Consider the following 6,280-nt stretch of genomic DNA (forward strand, 5'->3'; position numbering starts at 1 on the left):
TTTATTGTACAAATGCAGAATCCAGAACTCAGATTTAGAGTACAGATGGTTAAATAAGATGGTTAAATTGTGGTGGAAGAGATGCTGCAGAATGAGGTGAAGCACATCAGAATAAGGTGAAGCACATCAGAATAAGGTGAAGCACATCAGAATAAGGTGAAGCACATCAGAATAAGGTGAAGCACATCAGAATAGGGTCAGGAACACCTGAAGAGCATTTCAAGGCAGAAGCAGTGCACACCAGTCTACAGCACCTACTTTGAACGAGCTCAGAGAAAGCAGGAATGAAAATTCACTCATTGTCRTGGAATCTGAGCCCCAGGAGGGGAATATTTCTGTGCCATCTGCTGCAGTTTGGTACCTTTGGTGTGTGTTCAAAAAGCTCAGAGTGAACTCTTCCCAAATTGACTGAAAGTGGAGGCAGTGGAACCCCTTTGATGTGGCAGCTCTTGGTTTGAGCTCAGTTTGGGCACTGAAGAGCAGCAATTCCTCTGAGATAACTCATCCTTCCCCATGGGCTGGGTTTGAGCAGTGAGGGTGTGGTGTGGAGCAGTTCCTGTCCTCATGGCCAGACAGGTTCAAAAAAATCAAAAAATCAAAAAATCAAATTATCAAAAAATAAATCCTGTGAGTTTGGCTCAAGGCATCCCCAGGGACTGAGGGTGCCCCAGAGTCTCCAACTCCCTGTGGTTGTGCTTCTCCAGAACTCATCATGGCACTGATGGCTTCCCCAAAAAAGAAAAAAAACAATGCTTTTCAGATACCTGGAGAATTTAAAATCCAAACTAGGAATTGATTCCTTCCCCTGTTACTCAAAAGCTGATGTGCTTTCACTGTGACCTTCATTTACCCACCTCAACCATGCAGCTTCTTCTTTCAGGACACTTTAAAAAGCTTTAAAAGCTGATGTTAGTCTTTGAAGATGAACTTAAAAAACTCAGAGTCCTGATAAAGCCTTTAAGAATTAAATGTTAAATATCCCAAGTTTGAGGCTTTGTAATAAAAACTCTGTGTTGATACTTAACTGAAATTTAAAATGATTTCTCCTGATGACTTTTCTTCAATGCAGATCTCACACCTAAAAGGGTAAAAGTGTTTTTGATTTCTGGCAGTTTCTTCAGATTTTCTAGCAGTGAGGGTCTATATGATCACTTCTTAGTTTTCMAGGCAGAATCTCTTGTAAGTTATTTATTGGTGTGTTTTTGAATTAATGACTCCATTATTTATTTGGGGTTTTTTTTTCAGACAGGCTGCTTCATACAAGAGAAATTTATCAATGGATTACATTTACCAAACCACAGCAACATTGCACATTATTGTGGTATTTACACCTAAGTTCTGCCACTTAACTATTTCTCATTTTCTTTACACTGATTTTTGTCACATTTTTTGGTTCAGAGGATAAAAATTGATAACATAAAACATTAGTCTGAGGATAGAATGAATTGAAACATTTCATTCTCAACGCTTTTAATTTTAGCAAAGCAGAAAATATTCCAAATTCAGAGTCTTAGATCTTCTCATCAGAAAGGATATACTTCTCAGCAATCCACTGTCAGGTTTTGAAATCTTCTGAGCACTGGGGGAATGTGCAGTGAAAATAATCAACTAAACTGGTTTTGGCCTTGTGAAGCCAGGCTGTCATGGAAATGAATTTCAAAATCCGTGGGGATGTTTCACCAATGAGGCAGACGGAGTTGTGGGCACTGATTTGTTCTGCAGTTTCTGCTGAGCACCAGCATTGCAGATCCCACACTCTGGAGTGAGGATTCCAATCATTTATGTGCTCAGGAGAGCAAATGAGGATGGATAATGTGGATCATAGAATAATGGGAAATAATGGAAAATGTTCCCTTCTCCTTCCTCTCACTTCTTTTTCTCTTCAGGTTGTCATCTCACATCTTTCTGCCTTTACTGGGAGTTTCCTTTCTCCAGTAATTAGTTACTGAAGCTGATCTGACATGAGCCAAAAGAATTATTCAGAAGCAAAAGGTTCTCATTTTGACATGCTTTCTCTTAGCCTAAAAAAATCTCCATTTTCTGTTGTTGTGGAAATGAGAACACCCTGTCATCTGCTGAAAAGTTTGGTGGCTGCAGGGACATCCTCTGGCCACTCTTAAAGGCATTAAAAGCTGATCCTGGTGTGGTGGAAGCCCTTGATAAAGCCAGGCCCAAGTTTTTGAGAGAAGGTGTTTGTGTGATTATTTGTACCTTATTTGTGCATTATTTGTACCTTATTTGTGCATTATTTGTGCATTATTTATCCAAAAATCAGGATATGTTTGAACAGAATTGATCTCTTTGTGTTCCAAAGTGTGTGTATGGGAATTTAGATGTGTGAAACATCAAAACCAGTGGCTGTTAAAGCTTGGGAATGATATTCTGCAGCATTTTAAAGCCAAGATGCCACTTGTCAGTGCAGAGAAAGCCCAGTTATGTCATAATTCCTGAAAGTTATGTCACAATTCCTGTCCTTGTTGCACAGCAAGGCTGGCAGGGTGTGCTGGAGAAAGTGAAAACAGATTTTTCCCATTCCCAGTTACCCAGTGCTGTTCAAGGCCCAAAAACAAACAAAAAATAAACTTAGAAAAAGAGCCCATGCACTGTGACACTGCTGTGTGCTCCAACCATTATCTTCTTCTCCTTTTCCTTGACAGAGCATGAAGAAAATCACCCCTCTTGAACAGAATCACAAATCATCTGTTCCCTCCTCAATTTCTTTCTCTCGCAGTTCTTAGCAGAATTTGAAGAAACTTTATTTCTGAAAGAAAAGCAAATTGACTCCCCAAAAATGTCGATGCACCTTCCACCAATGGGTTTAAACAGTGAAATTATGCAGAGATTTGCCAGTGCTTACACACCCAAATCAGGAAATGCTGGAAATGCCAGCASTAATGCCAGCTCTTGGCCTGTTGACTTTCTTTATTTAAAATCCTCTATAACCTTTACTCAAACCTTTCAGAAAATTGAGGGGATTTGAGCTGAGCTTCCTTTGTCTCAGGGATTGTTCAGCGTTTCTGTTTCCCTCTTCTTTTCCAGCCTTCAGGAATTGGTTCATTTATCATTTGGAGCTATGAYCAAAATCCTTTTTGTTCATACAAAACTTTTATTTCTGCTCAGCTATTCAGTTTATGCTGTATTTGTTTGTAATGKGAAGTAACATCCCAAACCAGATGGCTGCTGCTTTATTGTTATTTTACTAGAGGGACACCCTCTTTTTCCCCTTTTCCCAGCAGACATGGGCTGAATTAAGTCAATAATCCAGGAATTCTACTCTTTTGCCTTGAAGTTTTGCATTTGTAAACTGGATTACTATTCAGTGCCTATTCTATAAGAAAATAGGCAGAAAATCATAAAGGAACACAAATATGTTTGCTTTTTATATTCATTTTGTTCAAATCTTAGCAGAATAAAATTATAATTATTACAAAAAGTGTAGATAATTTAACATCTAATAGTTTTTTACATTGGTTGCATGACCTGATATTCTCAGAGGCGTATTACACAATATTTCAAATTTTCATAGCAAACTGCCTTTTAAAAAAAAATCTGTTACACTGTGTTCTAGATGCCTGCTGTATGGTAATGGAATAACATAGTGAATTTAAAAAAAATGGCAAAATAATAATTAATGTTAAATAATGGTCTGCTGCTAGAAGACACCTGCTTGTGTTGCACCCATTCTGTGCAAGGCAGATGGCTGGATTTCCAACAAATAATTTTTTTTTTCCAGAATGCATTGTTTCCTGCTGTTTTTGTGAGCTGAAGAAGTAAAATTGAACTTCTGATGCACAGCACACCATGATTTTTGGAGACAGAGCTACTTGTGTCTCCCATGTTGTCTATAGAAAGCAAAATATTTAACAGTTTATCTTCAAAACCATTCACTGAACCTTCCTCACACAATGTCACAACACTTTTCAGAGCAAACCAACCTCTGAAAACGCTGGTTTTGCCAGGATTCTGGATGTTCCTACTGCAGCAGAGAGATTTTCCACCTCCGCTTTCTCAGTTTGGCAGGAAAAGAATTCCCTAATTTGCCTGGTGTGATGAAAGCTGCCTCATCTCCTCTCCAGCCTTCCCAAACCAATGTCTGTGAGAGAGCAAAATGTGTCAAAGCTCCAGATTTGGTGGTGATRTGGCCCTTTGGTTTGAAAATTACTTTTAAATTTAATATTATTGGTGGATATTTGCCTGGCAGCAGCGTTTCCCAAATGACAAATGGGGACAGGACACAAGTTTGAGTCACGTCCTGGGWGGTTTTGTAACCCACAGATCATATCACTGATGTTGGACTGGATAAATATGGGTTTGCTGCATCCCTGGAGTTAAACTGCACCTCATTTCTAGCAGGGATGGAGAATTTAATGAAATTGTTGAGCAGATGAAGCATTACAGAGATCCCTTTAGACAGAATGAATGGCTTTAGCTAATACTGTCCTCCTGAGATGGAAGAGTATCAAAAAGCATCACGTTCAATCTCATCATGTTTAATCTCATCATGTTTAATCTCATCATTTGCCTCTGCTAAAGGCGCTCTCATGAGTTATTGGGTGAAGTTATTGGGATGGAAAACACGTCCAGAACTGATGAGGGTTTCACTCGAGTGTGGTGTTTGGTTTTTGAGATGCACCATTGCTTATGATGCCCAAAATGATGGATTCACTTGGAAAGGAGTGAGAAGGGAGTGTCTTTACAAACTGACTGATTCTGGGGATAAGATAAGGCTGGTATTAGAAGATAGAAGGAAACAATGAGAAGAATTTCTATAAGAATTCCTTTGATTAACTTATCCCAGACTGTGTTAATGGACTGCAAGAGCAGAGACACAGAGATGGATATTGAAAGGGGAAAATGGATGATMAAATCAGCAAAAGCAGTTTCTGCAGACAGCAGAAAGGTTCAGATCTCTCTGTGCTCTTGATCCTTATTTTGGGCTCACCTGGCTGTTTTTGTGGCCACTAAAGTTGGCCATGGTGTAGAAGCAGATTTTGGGAAGGCTCGGCAGTTTTGTTGTGCTTCTGTGTCAAATAAAGCCATGCCTGTACAAAGTGTGTACACAACATAATAAAAAACCAAAATTTAGAAATCTAGAAAATTAAAATCAAGTGATTTGTGAGTAACAGCTCGGTTTTAAAAAAAAATTGAAAATATCTGAGTCATCCTCGGTTTTGCCTGTCAAATGACTGGTGCAAGGGGATATTAAAATGATATTTATTAWGCATTTGCTCAGTTTTCTCCAGCCGTTTCATTTGTTTTGACACTTCTTTGGCTTTTGTTACACTTTATCTCTTTTCTTGTTTATTCCCAACTTTATAGCCAACTCAAATATTGGATTATTACTGTGGGGATGCAGCACAGATGGYTCAAATCCTGGGCTGAGCACGGTGRTGGAGAAAGGGTTGGGATGAGCTTGCAGAAGCAGCTCTGCATCCAAAAATCCTTTTTCCTGGCACAGAGGAGGCAAAGTTCATTCCATGTTGCAGCGAGATCTTTGCATGTGATTGTTTTTCAGAAAAAAAAAATGAAAAAATGTTTTATGATGTGAATTTTAGACAATCAAAACAAACATATGGCAGTGAAATCAACAGAGGTTCAGTCAAAAACTTCTCCACAAAACATTGAGGGGCAACAAAACACGGTTTAAGTGAATATTATCACACAAATATCCATTGTCCACTCGTTACACAGATTTACCAGGCAGTGCTRGGGTGACTGCAGCCTAATTTAGTCTGTTTTTTAGACAAGATTTTCTTCTTTTGGTGACTTGGATAATAATAATATAATAGCAAAAATTTCCTTTAATGGTAAGCATCAATTCAAGAGCTGTACATGTAAAAAATATTGTACATATCTGGAAAATATTACACTGGAAGAGTTGTCAAAGAGTGAGTCTGGAACGGGAACTTCCAGCAACTTTTCCTTTAAATTCTGAGAACCTTTTTCCCCATTTGTTCCTGGGCTTTTTGGTGATTTTTAGTGTTTCCATGAATTCCAGGATGGACAGGGGTAACTTCTCAGGGCTGAAATGGGGAATACACAACCATTAATCAGAGCAGGAGCCCTGGGCAGGGATCAGAGGGCATTTCTGCCAAAATCTCTGCTGCAGATTGCTTGATAACAATATTAACATTGATCACACACTGCTGATCTTTTAGGCTGACTCACTTTTAAAGGGGTTAATTTGCAATTTCACTGTACCAAACAGAGATAATGTAATGCATAATTTGCTAATAGGATTCCAAACATGCATAACCTTAACCCTGCTTTGGGAAGAAAG

This window comes from Malurus melanocephalus, unplaced genomic scaffold (genome assembly GCF_030028575.1).
Source record: "Malurus melanocephalus ecotype Western Australia unplaced genomic scaffold, MMel_1.1 scaffold_699, whole genome shotgun sequence".
NCBI lineage: Eukaryota > Metazoa > Chordata > Aves > Passeriformes > Maluridae > Malurus > Malurus melanocephalus.